We start from the raw sequence: 24737 nt of genomic DNA on the forward strand, positions 1-24737 counted from the left end.
CATCAGGAAACACTTGTCCTGTTTCCTGACAAACCTTACCTAACCTTATCCGCAAGTGAAGAGCTTTGTGGTGATGTGATGCTCTACAGAGAGCGAAGTTTGATTTGGTAGAGCTCTACAGAGGGCGAAATACGATTTTATGAAGCTCTACATAGAGCGAAGCATAATTTGATCAGGCTCTATACAGAGTTTGATCAAATCATGCTTCACTCTACGCAGAGTGAAGCATGATTTGACAAAGTTTCAAACAGAGCGAAACATGATTTAATAAATTACTACACAGAGCGAAACGTCGTATATAATACAGGTTTCGCTCTGCAACAATTGTTTTGACACACCACCACTGATGCTGCCTCCACTTACCTCAAGGAAGAGATGCTCTGACCCTGGTGAAGGGTAGCTGTTTCGAGGAATTTGAGCTTCCATCATCTTCCTTGGATCAAACATGATTACCTCTTCCCCTTCCTATCTCCCCAAGCCCATCATGACCCCTACAGGTTTATCGAGTCTTCTTGCTGATTGCTGGGGTTATGTATGGTATATGATGAACCTTGTCCAAAACACCAGTGGCTTATCCAGGTTCCCCTAGCCAGGCGCCAGGTTCCCCTAGCCAGGCGCCAGGTTCCCCTAGCCAGGCGCCAGGTTCCCCTAGCCAGGCGCCAGGTTCCCCTAGCCAGGCGCCAGGTTCCCCTAGCCAGGCGCCAGGTTCCCCTAGCCAGGCGCCAGGTTCCCCGTCTACCTGGTCACCTACTGAGTCATTAGCTAGAAAAAATGCCGATTACCCTCAATAAACTTGAGACAGATCTTTGTTTTGCTTCGTTTGTAATGAGAGATAGCAAATAAACAGCTTCATTTTCTTAATAGGTCAACTATTCACATCATCAACTGTAATTACTGTATTTTCTGGCATATAAGACGCACTTTTTTCCTCACAAAAGTCTTGGAAAATCAGCCTGCGCCTTGTATGCTCAAGGTCAGGATCAAGGGTATGTTTAGGGTTACGCTTTAGCAGTTGTTGACTAACATAACGTTACAATTGCTTGGAAGCATCGTCTTACGTGTCTCATATGATCGTGCGCCTTATATGCCGGACTATACGGTACCTGTATCAAGAACCCTTCATTTCCCCAGGAAGAAGCTTCCTTGGCTGTGGTGAAGGTTTTGGTGGTGGTGGTGATGGTGGTGGTAGAGGTGGTGTTGGTGATGGATGTGGTGGTAAAAGGGGGAGGTGGTGGTGGTGGAGGTGGCAGTGGTAGGTGCCGGGAACAGCCTTGTTATTTTTTTAGGGGGGGGGGAGGATAGATGTCAACCTTGGGAAGGTTATTAGCCTCTGTAGGCAACTTGTCCTTCAGGAATTTGCTCAGAGACTGTCATCCTGTCCTCGGAAAAAAATGTTCCATTTTTCTCCTTTCCACAGTACATAATCACAGGCTAAGGTGCTGCCATTTTAACTCAGGTCATTAAAAAAAAAACATACACTAGCTACATGGAGGGTGTTCGGGGGGCCAATGCCCCTGCAGCCCAGTCCTTGACCTGGCCTCCCGCTAATGACTCGTATCTGATATCCCTCTTTCCGCCCCCTATAACCCCAAAACTTTCTACCCGGATCTCGAAGGTGAGTCTAACGTCTTTATAATTTACAAACGCCCTTTTTTCCCCTGGCGTAAACAACTTCATAGATGGTGACCATGAAGGCGGGGTTGTGTAGGACAACCGGCTGCACCAGGTTTTTTCCCGAAGGACAGTGTCATCCTTGTCTGGTCCAGCTAGGTTTGCCTTAAGGGCGGGGCCAAGTAACAGGGTAAGTGAAACGTTTAGGGAGGATAGGGAAGAAGAAAAGGGGATACATTTAGAAAAGGAAGAAAATACGAAGGGAAGGGACAGTGGACGGGAATGGTGAAAAATTGGGGGAAGTAGAATGATGGCGAAGAACAGGTAAGTAGATGAGTAGGAGGAGGAGGAGGAGGGGGGAAGCAGGAGCACGGGAGGATGAAATCAAGGTGGACAAGATTAATACTTATAAAAACACATTATGAGTAACGAGTGAAACCTGAGGGAGGCGCTTCTAGCCTAGCAACACCTGAACAGGTAGGCTGCATGTGTGATATTACCGCCGCTCCACACAACACCTGGCCGAGGGAGGTGATACCTCTACTAAGGAGACTTAGCTTGGAGAAATTGATACCAAGTAGTCCCATCAAGGTTACGCTAATAACGTCAGCATTCCACAACTCGTATTGCAGTTAAATATTTGGAGCATTTCGGTTGCTGGCCGACTAAATGAGGTGTCCCCCAGCAATTACAAATTTATTATGCTAGTAAACTGGCAGATTTACACCTATTCAAGCTAACCACAAGGCATTCTTTTCAAGAGATGCATCGGTCATTAAAAATGCAAGCGTTCGTGAGAGATATACTTAATTACAGAATATCAAAAAGTAATTTGCAAAATACGCCTCTACGCACTACATCAACAATCTCATCCTTTCTCTAAATCGCGTACACAAGTGTTGAAGTTGATCTGAAGAGACTTTGTCGGGTTATCATACACAAACCACAATCAGCAATGTTCTGTATAAAACTGATGAAAAAGGACTGTCAAGTGCCACTAGTTGTGTGAACCTTTCCCAGTTTACAGAACATCTGTGTTGTAAATTTGAAAGCGATGAAAAGTTAGTTATTAAAGAAAACCTTATTGGGAAGAAAAAAAAGTTAACTAAAAGGTACCTGTATAATATACACATTATATATATATATATATATATATATATATATATATATATATATATATATATATATATATTAATGTGTGTGTGTGTCGTGCCGAATATGTAAAACTGGTCAATTAGCAAGAACTCATTTAAAATTAAGTCCTTTCTAAAATTTTGTCTTATACGTTTAAAGATATATTTTTTTCATTAATGTTAATGTAAAAATTTTTAATTTTGCACCAAAAGAATCTTAGGAAACTTACCTAACCTTATTATAACAACAATTTATTTTAGCCTAACCCAAACAAATATATTTTATATTTGTTTACAATAATTTAATACTAAACAAACACAGTGAAATACATTTTTTTCGTTAGGTTCATAATAATTTTGGTGAAATTACTGCATACACAAATTTTCGCTTGTCCTATATGGCAAGATGAGCGTTGCTATTTAAGCCAAGATCGCAAGTTCTGCCTATTCGGCACGACATTATATATATATTGAAAGCAAAAAGGGGAATTTATGAGAGTATAGTTATACCAACGCTCTTGTATGGGTGTGAAACATGGGTGGTGAATGTTGCAACAAGAAGGCTGGAGGCAGTGGAGATGTCAAGCCTGAGGGCAATGTGTGGTGTGAATATAATGCAGAGAATCCGTAGTTTGGAGATTAGGAGGAGGTGTGTGATTACCAAAACTGTTATTCAGAGAGCTGAGGAAGGGTTGTTGAAATGGCTTGGACATGTAGAGAGGATGGAACGAAATAGAATGACTTCGAGTGTGTATAAATTTGTAGTGAAGGGAAGGCGGGGTAGGAGTCGGCCTAGGAAAGGTTGGAGGGAGGGTGAAAGGAGGTTTTGAGTGAGCGTGTTAGATAGGAACAAATGGAGACAAATGATTTTTAAGACTTGACGTACTGTTGAAGCGTGAGCAAAGTAACATTTATGAAGAGATTCAGGGAAACCGGCAGGCCGGACTTGAGTCCTGGAGATGGGAAGTACAGTGTCTGCACTCTGAAGGAGGGGTGTTAATGTTGCAGTTTTGTAACTGTAGTGTAAGCGCGCCTCTGGCAAGACAGTGATGGAGTGAATGATGAAAGTTTTTGATTTTCGGGGCCACCCTGCCTTGGTGGGAAACGGCCACTTTATATATATATATATATGTTCCTCAAGGGCTATGTTAATCGTATGCAAGAGCATAGTACACACACAAAAAGACGGGTATTTGAAGGAATTGTTTCCATTCCATTTTAGGCTCGAAGGACTACAAAATTTGAAGTTTTCTCTCTAGGATACGTGTGTATTTAATATGATGCGACTCCTTTAATGTAGTCTAGACGCTCAGGGGAAAAAAACACTATCCACCAATTTTAGTGCTTCACCGCCCACGGTTATATAGCACATTTTATAACCCAAAAAAAAAAAATTATGGCGACAATATCCAAAATTTACTTTAGATCGGGGCTATTTTAAGTAAATTATTGCACATTAGTTTTGAAAAGTCCAAATTACGCAGAATGTTTGCACGGGTCTGCATCTTTAAGACAATGTATTTTGATACGTAGAAATGTGGCAATGTTTGCCACAGTACTGGAAAATGTTACCAGAATATAATTTACAATTGGCTCTCTGCCTCTGTTTCAAGACACACTCTTTGTAGTGATAGTTGCCTTAAGAAATCAGAAAAAAGTTGTATTGAATACGAAGCTGAAGGTACGAATTCGCTGCCAGTGAGAAGGGACTCGTTTCTCTGCTGATAGCGGCAGACCTAATTAACAATTTAACAATAGCAGGAATGTTGTGTGTACTGACACGTAGCTTAATATAATGTAAAGAAAAGGTCTCGAAAAGTTACTTAGGTAAGAAATAAATTGTTATATTTTGACAATATACCGTGCGCTCCATGGAATTTTCTTATTGTGTATTACAGCTAAGGCAGGATACGTGTTACGTATACCAAAGTGAAACACCTGATGTATATACCAAAGTGATATACCTGTTGTGTATACCAACCAAAGAGGGATAACTTGCGTATCCGAGTCTCGATGGAATAGCTAAAGTGTATCACAGACAAGACAATGTAACTATCACGTAGTCTAGCCAAAGAGGTTTTTTTATTACCCTAACACTAGAGTTGAATGTTAATTGCGGATATATTGATAATTTTAATCAAATAAAAACAGTCCCTCAACTGAATTCAATTAATCTTATTCTTCCAACCAACTGATTACAGCTCTGCAGTGACTGTTGATTTTTTTCTAATTGGAGTTGACCACCTCTTCCCAGGATCAAACATGATAACCGCCCATTCCTCAGGCACAGGTTTAGCCGTCCCCTCTGAATACAATGCCTCGCAGAGTCATAGTCGGTAACCGGAGGTACATTCTCCAATGATTTTACTCGTTGAAGATGATCAACGAATGGAACCAATCAGCGATCCATTTACAGGTAGCTCAGGTCTGCCCTCGCAACACTTGTGTTAGACGGTGGTGGTGGGAGGCCTTCGCTGCTTCATTATAGCTCTTGTTAGAACTGCACTATGATCCTTACAGTCTCTACCTGGTGTTTTTTTTTTTTTGGCAAAGTGACCCACTCACTGGCTGGTCCTGTGACCGAAGCTTTCCTCTAGCTGGTCCTGTGACCGAAGCTTTCCTCTAGCTGGTCCTGTGGCTGAAGCTCCCTGGCTTACCGGGTAATTCCGTAAAAATATTTAAAGAGCGCATGGTAGGAGGTGATAGTATTTATCTTGAGCTGCTGGCCTTAATGTGTATATGCATAAAATACAGCACAAATAAAACTTAATTTATTTACGGTATGATGATAATATTTCTTACTAAATTTGGACTAATGTCATGATTTTTTTTTTTTTTGTAAGTTCTTCGAGCTTTTGCAAACAAAGACATTATGATCAGCCTGGTTTTGTTTATAGCGATTGTTGTTACTTTCATAAATTACACAGATCATATGAACAGTTGATGGAATTGAACTGAAACCTCATACTGTATAATGTAAACAACACCAGAGGTTCCTGAACGCAAGTTGAGAGAGACGAGAGAGAGAGAGAAAGAGAGACGAGAGAGAGCCTCTAGCCATTCACAGGCAATCACCTCAGCTTGTTCGATAGAGAAATGAATATGGAACATATTCTCGCAGGCTAAGGATAACCACCGCGACATGCAAATCTATTGAATTTACATAGAGATCGCCACGTATGTCCTGATGGTGTAAGTGTGAAGCCTATTGGACCATCTTCTTAGAGCCTCCGTGCTCAAGTTATGGTCAGAGAGGCACGCAAACTAGCCTCTCATGTCTCTATCCCTTCATCTTTTGCATATATGTTGCTCACCCTTCTGCAGCACCACACTGGCGCCGCCCTAGTGGTGACCACGTTACTCGTTGCAAAAGCACACAAACACAAATGCGTTTACATATGCAGAAATTATAATTGTTAAGGTTTGGTATTAAAAAACTCTGAATGTATTTGGGTCAGACAAGTGGAAAGAGTTGCTGTCAGTTTACTTCAGAATAAAGTGTTATTTCATAGCTAATTTTTTTTTCTTGGTGTCTTACACGACACAGTTTAAAAGGGAGAAAATTTTTCTCAAATTGTAGCTTTAAAATGTCATAAAATGTGATGAAAGTATGACTTACGAAATCGTAATGACACGATTGCAAACAAACCATACCACGGGTTGGGTTAGAACCCGCGATCAGAGTCTCAAAATTCCAGACCGACGCGTTAACCACTGACTAACGCGTCGGTCGGGAGTTTTGAGAGAGTGATCGCGGGCTCTAACCCCATCCGTGATATGGATTTTTTTATAATGAAAGTACTTAAGAAAAGTCTCCTCCAGGCCACTTGCTGCAATGTATCACTCTTATGTTCAGCAAAAAGATCTTCAGACAGTGTAGAGAAACAACAGATGAAGTTTTGCTTTTGATAATAGCAAAAGCAAAAAATTATTTCACGTATCATTCGATAAACGGAGAACAACACTTCTGCTCCAAGCTTTTAAGCTCGATTTATCGATGATATCTCAGGGTGTTTCACGATGAATAAGAAAAATGTAAAAGCTTTCCGAAGGTGGATAAATATCGTCCATCACTAACTACTGTTTTCTCTGAAATAGTCTAAGAAACATTTTCTTCCTGAAGACCCTCTGGTCTATGAGAAGTAAACTATCTACACCACAGCATTATAATCCTTGAATATGATAATGGTATACAATACCGACAAGTTGATAAAAAAAACACGTGCAACATTTAGGTAACTTTATTCCGAAGCTTTTCGCCTACACAGTAGGCTTCTACAGTCGAGTACAAAGTAGGCAGTAGAAGCAGTAGAGATGTAAAAAAGATGTAATCTGTCCATTACGCATGAAGACATAGTTATGAGGTGGTCAGTCCCTCAACCTGGAGAAGAGTATTACTTTCAACAATAACTTTCGTCTTTTTCATTCCTCGTGTCTTCCGTCGCTTAAGGACTCCTCACCCTTTATCCTCAGGCTAACAAAAGAATCTTTAGCGAGGCGGAAAACTCCCAGCCAGTGTTAGTGAAGATGGATTTTTCCCATTGCAGGTACAATCTTCTGAGGCTCAAAAAAAAAAGCACGAACTCCTAGAGGTCGCAAGCATGTGTAGATCCTCTTCGCTATTGAAAATTCAGAATACACTTGTAATTCCAGTCCCTTTCGTTTCTTCACTGGTGCTCCTCTTCAAACAGAATGGTTCGTTCACTTCTCACACTGTGCTCCACTCCTCGCATGGAAACGAAATGCTTCCTTACATGATGTCATACACCCTGTACAAGTTCGAAGGAGTTGCCAGTCATCACCCTCGGCCTGCCTCCTTTAACACCCCTCCTCCAGGGTTCTACCTGTGGTCTACCTGGAATGTGTTGAGGGGGTTAACGCCCCTTCGGCCAGGTCCATGACCAGCGATGTATATTACATATCTTCACGCTGAGCACCCGTACCGTCACCCTCATTAGCTCTCCACGGATCATATCATTAATTAACTGTCCTCAACGCTTGCTTACCAGTAAAGTTATCTTCCTAATGGTGATATGAGCGTGTAACTACTCTATCTCGTTCGCATTTGGATGTCTTGCAGAAGGCCAAAGAACTTCCTTAGCCATAAATATCGATCATTGCCTTTATCGATGAAATATTCTTTGTTTCTTTCAATTTTATTTTCTTCTTATAGACTGCTCAGTTCTCGTGGATATACTTGCACCTCCCGGTCTGTTTTTCTACCTTTAATTTCAAGCTTCTTGAAAAATTCCACTAGCAGATCATTCTTCTCCCTTCCCTCAATCCATCCACTAACTTTATTGCAATGTTCTTATTTGCTTAGTTTTTCTTTTCAGTGGCGCGCTCGGCTCACATCCTAAGAATCCGGGTTCAGTCTTGCGCGAGGTAGTTCATGAAAATAACTCTCCTAATACCTGCTTCTCCTGGTCACCTAGCAGTAAACAGATACCTGGGAATTCAGGGCACGGACAGGTCTAGCTAGAACTTATGCTACGCTGCTCCATCAGTTGTTTACAATCCTGTTATTTTGATTCTCGCGAGTCAGTTTCCTGGGAACAGGAGGCTGTTGTGAGTAGCATCCCGGAGGACCTAAAGATCCCAATGTAAATAAGCTACAATGCTTTCTCGAGTTATCCTGAGTTATGAACCCTTTTGGATCGATTTAAATAGTCTTTTGATATTGATCTGGTTTTTCCAGTGTTCTCTGGCTTTTATGTCTCTCGGCTACAACCTTTGTTGAAGTTGAGACAACAACCTTTGTCTCAACCACAGCCACAATCATTAAGGTCTAGTCAGCATGCACAATCCCTCTGCATTGCTGACCAGACGTTAAAGATTGATGATGAAGCCATGAAATTGCTTGTTGATGAGTTGTATGCTAATCGAAAGATGTGTACTTAGAGCTTGTTTTTTCTCTGTCCGTTTAGTTCACTAGACATTCCTATGGATTCATTACTAACCTAGTAATGTTCTATCCTGGGATTTTTTGCTGTTGTTTTGTATGCTAGAACAAAATTAGCTTGGTTGCCCTTATATCATCCTTTTGCAATTTTTCGCGACTGCGTAAATGCTAGATCGTGTCAAAAATGACTGAACAGCGGGGTCAGATTTTCAGAATTGTCAAAAAAAAATTTAATTAGGCTCAAATGAAGGGAAATGTTAAGTTGAATAATATATTATCCAAATCTTAAATGATTTGATTAGATATTCCTTAATTCTTATATCTAATATCTCACTTTTTTAAACCGTGTCACGGGCGGGGGTAGAACCCGCGGTAAGTCGTAAAACTCCAGACCGACGCGTTAGCCACTGGACCAGCTGGCTACAATAAGATTCAGCCAACTAGGTATATTTATACACCACAGGAAGGTTAGCAGAGACACCATTGTGATCACAAATGCAAGTTTTTACAGATGAATCTCCTGTCAGAGTGGCGACGCTGGTCTGGAGTTTTAAGATTCGCTCACCGCTAGTTCAATCCTCGCCCGTACCGTGGTTTCTTTGCAATCGTGTCATTACGATTTCTTAGTTATCTCACTTTTTTCATTTCCAATGGGGGAGTTCGAGATGGTGGTTGCAAATCTGAAATGAGCTAGCTGGATCATTCTTACTTCTTACAGCGTATTTCTTACTTGTAATGCAGGACTTTGAGATATCTGATACAACTGCTGATGATCGGAAGTGGCATCTCTAAATTTAGCAAGCCTGACCACTATAACAATTCAAACTACGAGAAGTTAAGAAAGTTATTGAGGATGCTACACAGCAGCATAACTATTAGGTGCTTAAGAGAGTGCAAACTATTCTGGACTCTCAAGCAGGACAAATATTGTGATTCATTCACCTCGAAGGATCATGCCAAAAGGCTTCTAAGAAAAATATTGGATAGCTCAGTACATAGTGATGAACCATCAGTTGCTAGAATAAGGTCCCAAGTGAAAGTTTTTAATTTCAAAAAGCAATGATTTGTGGATCCTAATAGGTACGACAAGGGTAATGTGTAAAAGAAAGGTGTCGCAGATGCTCCACCTGCTATATCACATTACTGCGATGACTGTAATGATGTGTGGGGTAGGGAAGTTGCAGTGTGTTACAATAGTGTAATAGCTGCAACTGAGGCACAGTATCATCATCACTGATGTGATGAGTTTACAATGATCCCTGTGCATGGTGATCATCTCAGTGATTGATGATGAAACTATGAAATTGCTTGTTGATGAGATATATGGTAATCGAACGATATGTACTTGGACATCCACTTTATCTCGCCCACCACCTGCAGGAGATGTGTGCCCTCCCTGCTGATGTCAAGGAGGACTTTGTCTGGCACCTTTGTCGGCACCATGAGTGACACTGTGAATACCGTATAATGGTATACAATACCGACAAATTGATAAGACACATCTGCAACAGTTAGGTATCTTAATTTCGAAACGTTTCGCCTACGCAGTAAACTTCTTCAGTCGAATACGGAGGAGGCAGCAGAAGCAGTAGAGATGTAAAGACGATGTGATCAGTCCATCACCCTTGAAGATGTAGTTCTGAGGTGATCAGTCCCTCAGTCTGGATAAGAGTTTTGCTCCATAGTCTGAAACAATGTGAAGCTGAAGCAACAGTATGGAGATTTGTATACTGTCAAAGGTTAGGCGGAGATAATCTTGACTACAGGAGAAGCGGGGCCCACTAGTAGAAGTAAGAATGCAATCATTTTAAGAGGGCACGTCCCTCTCCAGTCCATCCCTTCTCACTTGTAACTGGTGGTCAGGCAAAAGAAAATAGGTTATCAAAGATATTCTCTATACCAAGTTAGTGATCGATCAGTTCGGTGAGACCACTGTCATCAAGACTAGCAAGGAAGCTCTCAAGGACACAACTCTGTCTGCTGAGCTTGTAAATGAGTGGATTGACGTTCTCCCCATCAGTACGCACGTATGCATGAACTACATCTACTCTGCTGAGCCACCAGATCAGACTGCGTAAATTCACCACAAGGAGTTGAAGCACTGGAATGTCTTAGATGCAGATAATCGAGGTCTCACTGCTGCGGAAGTGGAATACTGCCCTCACCCACTGGAGGATCATTGCCCTCATCACCACAGTCCAGTCACCGACCAAATTGTTCTTGCTGAAGGGAAAATAGCTGATTCTATTGTGACTGGAGAAAGGATAGAAGGTAGTTTATTAGCGGTCTCCTTAGTGGGTTCTATGACCCTGTCAGCAGCTCCATCAAGATGATGGACGTTGTCAGAAGCGTGGCAAGTATAACAAAGTCGAGCCTGTCATCGACCCTAAGACACTCGGTATTTGGACAGCACCGTCAGTTGGAGCCTAGCGATTTTGTTCACTATAAGCTGTGTGCATTGTCTCCATCGCTTATTAAAAAGCATGGTTGTCTCTGGAAAGGCAATAAGTCAGTGTTGAATAAGGTCCTTGGTGTACTAGAGATCTCACCACCAGCTGCTGACATTGTCCACAATTGTTCTACCATATATGGACGCACGGCAGCAGTCCCTCAAATCTGATCACAGCCATCATGGGTCATCTGAGTCACTATCCAGATCATACTCTGAGAATCATTGTCTTTGATAAATATCAAGATGTGTCTGCCAAGAATCACGAGAGAATATGACGGGCTGGTGAGGTTCCCATCAACTATGAGCTGTCGGTCATCAGTCCTCTGTCCAGAAGAGATACAGCCTTGAAGAGGAAGATCAACAAGCGGAGAGTGGCAAGTGTGTTGTCTATCTTCGGTCTAGGGAAGAACGTGACTATGGCGACTCATGATGGTGCCTTTGGTCATGTTGAGACAGACATTGCTATCATCTCCTGCGTTCTTGAGACTGCCAGTTCTGGCAAGGGTGTGATTTATGCACTTGACGACACAATGTGTTTGTTCGAAGGAGAGGGAATGACTAAGACCAAGATCAGGGAAAGCTTGTCCTGTTTTCTGACAAACCTTACCTAACCATGCATGGTGTAAACGGAGCGGTGTGGGACAGTGCTGGATATTAATGCCACCTGCGCTGGCTTAGGGCCAAAGTGCCGACAGCTGTTTGGTACAACATCCATGCCCTCGGTGGCCGTGACACGACCTCTTATACATGCCAGAAAACAAGGTCGGGGCACTAAAACACATACTCGCTCGGGATTTTCCGGGTTTGAAAGAGAGAAGAGGTTTTAGTCTGGAATTGAGGAGGGTATCGGAGGATGAGGAGAAGGATTCAGAAAAGAGTGAAGACTATGAGGATGTTGAAGGTGGTCTTGCTAGTCCTGAATACATTGATGATGAGTGAATATAAGTAAATGGTCTTCATTAGATGATATACATAGAAACTGTATAAGATATTGCTGTGTGTTACACATCTCTCATTACTGTTTTTCTCACTATCAGATGTGTAAATTATTGTATGTGAATCCATTTCTTCTCATGAATAAAATAAATTATTATTTATCAGAATATTCCATTAGTCTTCCACCCTGGCTTGACCCACAACACTTTATTTTGACACTGAATTTAAAAAAAAAAAAAACTTCAGAAATGGATTCTGTATACCTTTAAAACAGAGTTTGAAACTTAAAAGAGGTTCAGAAAATAAATTTTTAAGAAGGTGATCAGTTATCTTAGACTTATGCAAAATACCAGAGTTATCCAAGAATAAAATATGGGCAGCAACCAAGCTTAATTCGTTGTTGGACTCCGTGGGAGTACAAATCCATCAGGAAGCTTCACAAGATAAAACAGTACTAGGGCCTTTTTTTGGGAATTATCCCAGGTAATTTACACTGTATAATTGCACTCGTGTGCACCTGAACCTAAATAAACTTACATCCTATAATTATGCTTGTTTCTCGCGTAGAGCAACCACCACCTCATTTATCGTAGTATCCCTTGTACGCTGGGGCAAGCAAGCCTCGATCTCCGTGCTCTTCAGTACCGAGGCCATCAAATTGTTGCTTCATCCTTTCTAGCAGAGATGATGATAATAACAATCTTTATTTCTACAGGTACACGATACAACTTATACAGACATCATGTATAATCCCCCCACCCCCCTGAAAGCTATTACACTTACACTGAGGCTATTTTCGGAATGTCCCTTTATGAGTAAGGGGAAAGAGGTGCCTTGACGCTCGTAAAGGGCTCTTGATCTGGTGAATTTGAGATAACCTTCCTTTCCTCTGATTAACCCTTAAGTGCCACCCACTCCCCAGGCGCTGCATAACCCTTATGGGTTTAACACTTCCCCACGAATTATGGCTACAGTAAATGAAAGTGTGTAATATATATATATATATATATATATATATATATATATATATATATATATACATATGGAGTACTGGGGGTTCGACCTGGCGACGTCTTCACAAAAATCACCATCATAACAACTCTCATTTCCCATCATCTCTCCTCGTCCAGAAATCTATCATCCATCAGCTGTGTTATGAGCAATAAAATTCCGGTGTGACATGATCGCTAGGTAATTGCTTGTCTAGGCATCAGTCATCTCCCGAGGCGGCCCGTAAATGTCACATCACGCCGGCCGTTACCTGTCGCTGACAGCTACACCATGCTGGTAGCCACGGGCTTGCTTACAAACAGCAGTACTATCCTACTGTCATTGTATGACAAATCCCACATGTGCTGCTTTCACAGCAGCAATATAATCATAATGCTATTTCCAGACCATTGTCAATATATACAAATTTATACTTTTTGAGGGTTCGATCCTCCGTCTGTTATTCTTGTGAGTAACAGGAGGAGGATCGAACCCTCAAAAGTTACTTCCGCTGAATGACTTACACAGGTTTAGCTCTATGTATAAATAAAATAATATACATTTAATTAACAATTTTAACATTTAAATTGATTTTCAATCTACAAATTGTTAAAAACTATAAATCAAACTACAAATTTTAAACCACTGTTAACTTTCTCTTTAAAATTTTTAATTTTCAATACAGATTTCTCTAACTATTACTAAAATTCGAGTCTATCGCCTCAATAAACTATTTAATCTGTGTTCTTTAGGCGTGTTAGAGCCAGGCGAGAAGATGCTGCCAGGCTTGAAGATGCTGCCAGGCTTGAAGATGCTGCCATCTCCTTAAGATCTAGCCCAAGAAAGTGACCTCAGAAATGCATTGTAATGAATCTGTTTTGCCAGCATTAAAGGATTTTCCATCTCGAATTGAACATAATTAGAGTCAAGCTTTTATTCTCTGGCTTCAATGATAGCACATCCCTGGCCCCAGTGATAGCACATCCCCGGCCCCAGTGATAGCACATCATTGGCCCCAGTGATAGCACATCCCTGGCCCCAGTGATAGCACATCCCTGGCCCCAGTGATAGCACATCCCTGGCCCCAGTGATAGCACATCCCTGGCCCCAGTGATAGCACATCCCTGGCCCCAGTGATAGCACATCCCTGGCCCCAGTGATAGCACATCCCTGGCCCCAGTGATAGCACATCCCTGGCCCCAGTGATAGCACATCCCTGGCCCCAGTGATAGCACATCCCTGGCCCCAGTGATAGCACATCCCTGGCCCCAGTGATAGCACATCCCTGGCCCCAGTGATAGCACATCCCTGGCCCCAGTGATAGCACATCCCTGGCCCCAGTGATAGCACATCCCTGGCCCCAGTGATAGCACATCCCTGGCCCCAGTGATAGCACATCCCTGGCCCCAGTGATAGCACATCCCTGGCCCCAGTGATAGCACATCCCTGGCCCCAGTGATAGCACATCCCCGGCCCCAGTGATAGCACATCCCTGGCCCCAGTGATAGCACATCCCTGGCCCCAGTGATAGCACATCCCTGGCCCCAGTGATAGCACATCCCTGGCCCCAGTGATAGCACATCCCTGGCCCCAGTGATAGCACATCCCTGGCCCCAGTGATAGCACATCCCTGGCCCCAGTGATAGCACATCCCTGGCCCCAGTGATAGCACATCCCTGGCCCCAGTGATAGCACATCCCTGGCCCCAGTGATAGCACATCCCTGGCCCCAGTGATAGCACATCCCTGGCCCCAGTGATAGCACATCCCTGGCCCCAGTGATAGCACATCCCTGGCCCCAGTGATAGCACATCCCTGGCCCCAGTGATAGCACATCCCTGGCCCCAGTGATAGCACATCCCTGGCCCCAGTGATAGCACATCCCTGGCCCCAGTGATACATCCCTGGCCCCAGTGATAGCACATCCCTGGCCCCAGTGATAGCACATCCCTGGCCCCAGTGATAGCACATCCCTGGCCCCAGTGATAGCACATCCCTGGCCCCAGTGATAGCACATCCCTGGCCCCAGTGATAGCACATCCCTGGCCCCAGTGATAGCACATCCCTGGCCCCAGTGATAGCACATCCCTGGCCCCAGTGATAGCACATCCCTGGCCCCAGTGATAGCACATCCCCGGCCCCAGTGATAGCACATCCCCGGCCCCAGTGATAGCACATCCCCGGCCCCAGTGATAGCACATCCCCGGCCCCAGTGATAGCACATCCCCGGCCCCAGTGATACCACATCCCCGGTCCCAGTGTTACCACATCCCTGGCCCCAGTGATGTCACTTTCCTCGCAGTGTGCTGTCAATGGGGACAATGAACACGGGAGGCTTGACCCTCCGCTGTTGGTGGTAGACCTCGCAAAATCATTTGTTTATCTGGAGGACAACTTGCTGACATTGTCCTCCTCTTCCAGGTATTCTGTCGTCCAGTTATTGATGGTGGCTCTTTTGTGCTTCAAAATCCCCCGCCGGCTGGCGATTACAAGCACAAATTCTCATGATGTATAAGAATTAAGGATTTTCCACGAGCATATGTTCGATCAGGTAAGCCCTGAGGTAGCCCTTTGCTTCACAAAGCCTCCGTAAGGTACCCGTTAGGACGCCACCCCAGGCTCCACATAGGCTTCATTGAGCTCTCTTATAAAAGCAGGTTCGTCACCAGAATTGATGTAGTTTTCCTTAAGTACTGTCCACGAGGTAGGTCCCTAAACTTGAGAAAGATTTCATTAAGCACTATCAACAAGGCATGCCCCCAGGCTTCAGCAAGTCACCGTTAAGTACTCACTGAGGCTTCAGGGAGTCACTCTTTAACACACTCAGCAAGGCAGGTCCCCAGGTTTCACAAGACCCCCGTTAAGCCGCCTCGCTATCTGCTATTACCTTGTTCACATCAGCGTAAATAAATCCCCACTGTCTGATCCATAATTTTTCCCCCCATTATGACGTCCCCTTCATTACAATTTCTCATTACGATACTCGTTTGTAAAGGCCAAGGAAACCATCAACTATCAATTTTACGCTCAAGAGTCAAAGGCCACAGTGGATATACAAAGGATCACCGGTACTCTATTTTGCTCTCACGGGATATACACGCCAAAAGGACCTGTTATATCTTGAATCATTATCACCACCTCTCCGTCTCAGACAAGACCTCAGTTGGAAAGGAAATATTGCAGGAATAGGGTGATCTTACTGCAAGTAATGGGTGGAAACATTAAGACGAGTTTCCTTAAGACACCTGCTGTCCATGTTCACCTATCAGTTAAATAAGTACCTACGTGTTAGTCGACTAGTGTGGGTTGCATCCTGGGGAGCAAAATTGACCTAATTTGCCAGAAATGCTCTGCATAACAAGGGTCTTTGTACATATTATGTCACTGATATCAGTTAGACCTGTATACCTTTTATATGTACTAGTAGAAATACAGATTGTCATTATTGTATTGTTATTAATATTATTCATGAGACAGGAGGAAAACGTGAGCAGTCCTACCGGAGAGTAAAACGTTGATCCAGTATTTCATACTTGTATGACAAGGTGGTGGTATCTCCCTGGATGTACAGGGTGTTCTAAATTGATGGACCCGTGATATATGAAATATATATATGTAACTGGGTCTATCATTCTGAAACCCCTGTATGTCTCACAATGCATGTACTGAATTTAATATAATGATAGTGACGACGGTGACTGAGATGATAAAATGGCAAATATTTTGATAACGAGGATAATATAATAATGATAAAAGTTACTAAGGGTCAGCAGCGTTATCAAAGACGGAGACACTGGAACCCCATCCTGGCCACCACTGACCTTACCAAACCGGTTCTATTAAGTCTTATTCATAATACTTTACAAGTTCCTAATGAAACTAAGGTGGGTGGGTGTGTACTTACCTAATTGTGGTTGCAGGGGTCGATTCACAGCTCCTGGTCCTGCCTCTTCACTGGGTCACTACTCTCTCCATCCTCCATGAACTTTATCGTACCTCATCTTAAAGCTAAGTATGGATCCTGCCTCTACTACCTCACTTTTCAGACTATTCCATTTCCTGACAACTCTGACTGGAGAAATGTTTCTAGCATTCCTGTGGCTCATCTGAGTCTTCAACTTCCAATTGTAACCCCTTGTTGTTGTGTCCCATGTCTGGAACATCCAGTCTCTGTCCACCTTTTCGATTCATCTCAGTATTAAATATATGTCGTTATCATGTCTTCCCCCGTCCCTTCAGTCTTCCAGAGTCGTCAGGTCGAGTTCCTTTAACCTCTCCTCGAGGGCATGCCCCTTAGCTCCGGGACTAGTCTTGTTGCAAGCCTTTGCACTTTCTCTGGTTTTCTAACATGTTTGGAACTCTCACCTGGCCAAACTGGAACTGCATACTTCAGTATGGGCCAGACGTACACGGTGTACAGGGTCCGGAACGACTCATTACTGAGATACCGGAATGATATTCTTATTTGATTGATATGCGCCTCAGGAGATGTGCTCAGTAAGACTGTACTCCGTCTCTGGTTTTCTTTGCCCGTCCCCGATCTTCGTGTGTTTGTGCTCGTGTGTGTATCCCTCTATAACGCTACTTATCTATCCATGATGCTACTTATCCCTTCATGAAGCTACATATCCCTCCATGAAGTTACTTATCCCTCCATGAAGTTACTTATCCCTCCATGAAGTTGCTTATCCTTCCATGATGCTACTTATCCCTCCATGAAGCTACTTATCCCTCCATGAGGCTACTTATCCCTTCATGAAGCTACTTATCCCTCCATGAAGCTACTTATCCCTCCATGAGGCTACTTATCCCTCCATAAAGTTACTTATCCCTCCATGAAGTTACTTATCCCTCCATGAAGCTGCTTATCCCTCCATGAGGCTACTTATCCCTCCATGTAGCTACTTATCCTTCCATGAAGCTATTTATCCCTCCATGAAGCTACTTATCCCTCCATGAAGCTACTTATCCCTCCATAAAGCTACTTATCCCTCCATGAAGCTACTTATCCCTCCATAAAGCTACTTATCACTCCATGAAGCTACTTATCCCTCCATGAGGCTACTTATCCCTCCATGAAGCTACTTATCCCTCCATAAAGCTACTTATCACTCCATGAAGCTACTTATCCCTCCATGAAGCTACTTATCCCTCCATAAAGCTACTTATCCCTCCATGAAGCTACTTATCCCTCCATGAAGCTACTTATCCCTCCATGAGGCTACTTATCCCTCCATGAAGCTACTTATCCCTCCATAAAGCTACTTATCACTCCATGAAGCTACTTATCCCTCCATGAAGCTACTTATCCCTCCATAAAGCTACTTATCCCTCCATGAAGCTACTTATCCCTCCATGAAGCTACTTATCCCTCCATGAAGCTACTTATCCCTCCATGAAGCTACTTATCCCTCCATGAAGCTACTTATCCCTCCATAAAGCTACTTATCCCTCCATGAAGCTACTTATCCCTCCATGAAACTACTTATCCCTCCATGAAGCTACTTATCTCTCCATGAAGCTACTTATCCCTCCATGAGGCTACTTATCCCTCCATGTAGCTACTTATCCTTCCATGAAGCTACTTATCCCTCCATGAAGCTACTTATCCCTCCATGAAGCTACTTATCCCTCCATGAAGCTACTTATCCCTCCATGAAGCTACTTATCCCTCCATAAAGCTACTTATCCCTCCATGAAGCTACTTATCCCTCCATAAAGCTACTTATCACTCCATGAAGCTACTTATCCCTCCATGTAGCTACTTATCCTTCCATGAAGCTATTTATTCCTCCATGAAGCTACTTATCCCTCCATGAAGCTATTTATCCCTCCATGAAGCTACTTATCCCTCCATGAAACTACTTATCCCTCCATGAAGCTACTTATCCCTCCATGAAGCTACTTATCCCTCCATGAGGCTACTTATCCCTCCATGTAGCTACTTATCCCTCCATGAAGCTACTTATCCCTCCATGAAGCTACTTATCCCTCCATGAAGCTACTTATCCCTCCATGAAGCTACTTATCCCTCCATGAAGCTACTTATCCCTCCATGAAGCTACTTATCCCTCCATGAAGCTACTTATCACTCCATGAAGCTACTTATCCCTCCATGAGGCTACTTGTCCCTCCATGAGGCTACTTATCCCTCCATGAGGCTACTTATCCCTCCATGAGGCTACTTATCCCTCCATGAGGCTACTTATCCCTCCATGAGGCTACTTATCCCTCCATGAAGCTACTTATCCCTCCATGAAGCTACTTATCCCTCCATGAAGCTACTTATCCCCCCATGAGGCTACTTATCCCTCCATGAAGCTACTTATCCCTCCATGAAGCTACTTATCCCTCCATGAGGCTACTTGTCCCTCCATGAGGCTACTTATCCCTCCATGAGGCTACTTATCCCTCCATGAGGCTACTTATCCCTCCATGAGGCTACTTATCCCTCCATGAGGCTACTTATCCCTCCATGAAGCTACTTATCCCTCCATGAAGCTACTTATCCCTCCATGAAGCTACTTATCCCTCCATGAAGCTACTTATCCCTCCATGAGGCTACTTATCCCTCCATGAGGCTACTTATCCCTCCATGAGGCTACTTATCCCTCCATGAGGCTACTTATCCCTCCATGAAGCTACTTATCCCTCCATGAAGCTACTTATCCCTCCATGAGGCTACTTGTCCCTCCATGAGGCTACTTGTCCCTCCATGAGACTACTTATCCCTCCATGAAGCTACTTATCCCTCCATGAGGCTACTTATCCCTCCATGTAGCTAATTATCCCTCAATGAGGCTACTTATCCCTCCATGAGGCTACTTATCCCTCCATGAGGCTACTTATCCCTCCATGAAGCTACTTATCCCTCCATGAAGCTACTTATCCCCCCATGAGGCTACTTATCCCTCCATGAAGCTACTTATCCCTCCATGAAGCTACTTATCCCTCCATGAAGCTACTTATCCCCCCATGAGGCTACTTATCCCTCCATGAAGCTACTTATCCCTCCATGAAGCTACTTATCCCCCCATGAGGCTACTCATCCCTCCATGAAGCTACTTATCCCTCCATGAAGCTACTTATCCCTCCATGAGGCTACTTATCCCTCCATGAAGCTACTTATCCCTCCATGAAGCTACTTATCCCTCCATGAAGCTACTTATCCCTCCATGAAGCTACTTATCCCTCCATGAAGCTACTTATCCCTCCATGAAGCTACTTATCCCTCCATGAAGCTACTTATCCCTCCATGAGGCTACTTATCCCTCCATGAGGCTACTTATCCCTCCATGAAGCTACTTATCCCTCCATGAAGCTACTTATCCCTCCATGAAGCTACTTATCCCTCCATGAAGCTACTTATCCCTCCATGAAGCTACTTATCCGTCCATGAAGCTACTTATCCCTCCATGAAGCTACTTATCCCTCCATGAGGCTACTTATCCCTCCATGAGGCTACTTATCCCTCCATGAAGCTACTTATCCCTCCATGAAGCTACTTATCCCTCCATGAAGCTACTTATCCCTCCATGAAGCTACTTATCCCTCCATGAAGCTACTTATCCCTCCATGAAGCTACTTATCCCTCCATGAATCTACTTATCCCTCCATGAGGCTACTTATCCCTCCATGAGGCTACTTATCCCTCCATGAAGCTACTTATCCCTCCATGAAGCTACTTATCCCTCCATGAAGCTACTTATCCCTCCATGAAGCTACTTATCCCTCCATGAAGCTACTTATCCCTCCATGAAGCTACTTATCCCTCCATGAAGCTACTTATCCCTCCATGAGGCTACTTATCCCTCCATGAGGCTACTTATCCCTCCATGAAGCTACTTATCCCTCCATGAAGCTACTTATCCCTCCATGAAGCTACTTATCCCTCCATGAAGCTACTTATCCCTCCATGAAGCTACTTATCCCTCCATGAGGCTACTTATCCCTCCATGAAGCTACTTATCCCTCCATGAAGCTACTTATCCCTCCATGAAGCTACTTATCCCTCCATGAAGCTACTTATCCCTCCATGAAGCTACTTATCCCTCCATGAAGCTACTTATCCCTCCATGAAGCTACTTATCCCTCCATGAGGCTACTTATCCCTCCATGAGGCTACTTATCCCTCCATGAAGCTACTTATCCCTCCATGAGGCTACTTATCCCTCCATGAAGCTACTTATCCCTCCATGAAGCTACTTATCCCTCCATGAGGCTACTTATCCCTCCATGAAGCTACTTATCCCTCCATGAGGCTACTTATCCCTCCATGAAGCTACTTATCCCTCCATGAAGCTACTTATCCCTCCATGAAGCTACTTATCCTTCCATGAAGCTACTTATCCCTCCATGAAGCTACTTATCCCTCCATGAAGCTACTTATCCCTCCATGAAGCTACTTATCCCTCCATGAAGCTACTTATCCCTCCATGAAGCTACTTATCCCTCCATGAAGCTACTTATCCCTCCATGAAGCTACTTATCCCTCCAAGATGCTGCAACCATCTACAGCCAGAACTGAGTAATGGAATTGGTAAACAGTGTACAGTTGCCAGAGTCAGTGGTGTAACTAGTGGTGTGAGGATGGTGGTGTGGAAGGTTGTGTTAGGGGTGGTGGTGTAAGGAGTGGTGTGAAGGGTAGTTAGGGTCGGTGTGAACAAGGACTGTGATCACCCATCAGTGATGGCTGGGGGTTGAGTCCTGGCTTCTGGCTCTGCTTCGTGAACGTCGTCGACTGACAATATTGTATGCACTTTGCTGTCTCCCAGAGGCTGGACAAACACTAACAAACTATCTCCCTGCTTCATCTCGTCTGTGTTATTAACTTTCATCTGTGCCTTGTACCTGGCCCTCACACTTCAAGCAGTCTGTCCCTATCCACACTTAACTCATCTAAGCATCGTGTATGATGCAATCATGTCTCTTTTTTTTTTGCCTCTCTTCCAGAGAAGTCAGGTTTAATTCCTTAATCTCTCCTCATAGTTCACACCCGTTTTAGCTGTGGTACCAAACCTCTACGATATTTTCAACTTAGCAGGGGACTCCATACTGGTGTTGTATATTTTAAGATGACCTTTATAGTCACGAAACTGTATGACTCTAGCGGGTTTAGCGCATAGCCTTAAACATTCCGCCTGTCCATGTCATGTGGCTGATGTGCGCCTCAGTCGATACCTTCCTTGTGATGCTCACTTCACAATACGTTCCACGGAAAAATATTTACCAGTTTCCTCCTCCCTGTTTGTATTCCGTTTCCTGTCTTCTCTCTCCAGAACTGGATAGTCTTCCACCTATTGTGTGTGTGTGTACGTCCAAGAGTGCGTGCGTGCGTGCGTGTGTGCTCCTTCTTTAAACATTTATTCAGACGTGGGAATGCATCTTATCCGAAAAAAATATCGAAAAAAACGAAATTGAAAGTCACACGAGAGATAGGAATAAACAAAAACATTAACAAGACATCGCCAGCGTTGTGGTCTCTTTTTTTTTTCTCTCCCTCGTCTGGTATCAGTTTAATAAAAGTATTACGAATGAAAAATACAAAAGCGGGACGACAATAGCCAGTCATCGGGAAACTTCTTCAGACTGTCATTACGAGATGGTGTTGGGAGTTTCTTGCTTGAGATGAGATGCAAGAGATACTGGGGAGGAGAGAGAGAGAGAGAGAGAGAGAGAGAGAGAGAGAGAGAGAGAGAGAGAGAGCAACCGTAGGAAAGGCAGATATCAGAACAATGTGATTCTACACCCAGTCTATCTGCTGAAAATAATTATCTACTTTTAAATAAATTAAGGACTATCGTTTGGTATCTACTTAAATGACGCAAAGGTAGAGAGAGAGAGAAAGAGAGAGAGAGAGAGAGAGAGAGAGAGAGAGAGAGAGAGAGAGAGAAAATTGAAAAGGAAAACTTAATTAATAAATAAATTCTGAAACTGTGTTAGACTTATACGAGTAAACTGAGTTATTTTACAATGTTAGGATCACTACTGAAGGTCAGGATCTCAAAATAGAAACTATCAACCTCAGTGGTCAGGTGTTTATGACCTGCCTTTTTACTAGTACGAAGGGAAAGGTTCAAAAATAGTCATAATAGTCACTGATTTTTAAAAGGGGTTGACCGGTAAGCCAGCGGAAGGCCTCGATCAGATGACCAAAAGTTCTAGCGGTGGTCAGGAAGCACTAATCCTGTTTAATGACTAACCTAACCTACGAAGGGAACCCATCTCTCCTTCACGTGCCGTGTGCGCGACACAGCAAGAGACAACCTCAGCTAAGCAGTTGATATCAAGGACTTGTATATACTCTCCAGGTTAAGCTTGAGAATTATGCCAGAATATATTTCTCACCAAAACATCCGCTCTAATATTCGGCTGTAACTTGCACCACCTTGTCAAGCTTCTTCCTGACTGGAGGCACAAATACGACCAGGAATCTCGAGTTAATGATGATGATGAATGATGCAGACTTCAGTCATGATGCAAAGACGTCACTCAATACAGTAGTCACCAGAGAGATCAGGCTGAAAACTTTACAACTTTAATAATGGTGTACTCGCCTATTTGTGGTTGGAGGGGTCGACTCACAGCGCCTGGCCCAGTCTCTTCACTGGTCGTTACTAGGTCCACTCTCTCCCTGCTCCATGAGTTTAATCGTAACTCTTCTTAAAGTTATGTTTGGCTTCCGCCTCCACTACATCACTTTCTAGATTGCTCTACTTCCTGACAAATCTATGACTAAAGATGTACTTTCTAACATCCATGTGACTCGTCTGAGTTCTCAACTTCCAGTTGTGACCTCTTGTTGCAGTGTCACATCTCTGAAACATCCTGTCCCTATCCACCTTGTCAATTCCCCTCAGTATTTTGTATTGTCATCCTGTCCCTCCTGTCCTCCAGTATTGTCAGGTCGATTTCCCTTACCCTCTCCTCGTAGGACATCCCCTTTAGCTTAGAGACTAGTCTTGTTGCAAACCCTTACACTTTATCTAATTTTTTTAACGTGCTTGGCTAGGTGTGGGTTCCATACTGGTGCTGCAGTCTCCAATTTAAGCCTGATGTACACAGTGTACCGTCTTGAATGACTCCTTGCTCAGGTGACGAAAGTGTGTGTGTGTGTGTGTGTGTGTGTGTGTGTGTGTGTGTGTGTGTGTGTGTGTGTGTGTGTGTGTGTGTGTGTGTGTGTGTGTTTTGTGTGTGAGCGTATGAGTAACTCTCACAATCGTTAGGTAGACTGTTAATATTGATAATTTTAAGAATTCCTGTAATATTAATATTCTAAAAAGTATGGGCTGTTTTTAACTGATACCAATACGTTAAAAATGACCGATGGTCGCCGATACCGATACTTCTCACATTCCTAACACACACACTGTAAAAAAAAAGCAGTGACGCGAAGGATATAAGCATGACGCATTTTTTACTGGGACACTAAACCAGCAGCTGCCACAAAGACCAGGTAACTCCATAGTCGTCACACTCAACGGTGTGGCCAACGGATCGTCAAGCACCAGCAGTGTTTGTCGGGTATGTACCGCATGTAGACGACAAGAAATCCACTATCATCTCTACCTACGGAAGGAAAGAAACTCGTGAGATATGAAGAACGCTTTGACCCGAACTATTTTATATTAAAGGTAAACACGAGCTTACATAAGCATATTGAAATACTCCAGATGACCCATCACAGCACATTACAGCAGTGAGTACCCTCATAG

At 43.5% G+C, this 24737-nt stretch overlaps 1 long non-coding RNA gene across 1 annotated transcript in view; it reads left to right on the plus strand.

The window, feature by feature from the left end:
- LOC138852668 (uncharacterized) overlaps positions 1 to 24737 on the plus strand; it is a 67006-nt gene that overhangs the window by 24655 nt on the left and 17614 nt on the right. Inside the window, exons 2-3 of the long non-coding RNA XR_011391974.1 lie at positions 13777 to 13888; positions 15445 to 15574. This is a non-coding gene — a long non-coding RNA (uncharacterized lncRNA). The remainder of the gene's footprint in view (positions 1 to 13776; positions 13889 to 15444; positions 15575 to 24737) is intronic.

Source organism: Cherax quadricarinatus, chromosome 13 (genome assembly GCF_038502225.1).
Source record: "Cherax quadricarinatus isolate ZL_2023a chromosome 13, ASM3850222v1, whole genome shotgun sequence".
NCBI classification, from domain to species: domain Eukaryota; kingdom Metazoa; phylum Arthropoda; class Malacostraca; order Decapoda; family Parastacidae; genus Cherax; species Cherax quadricarinatus.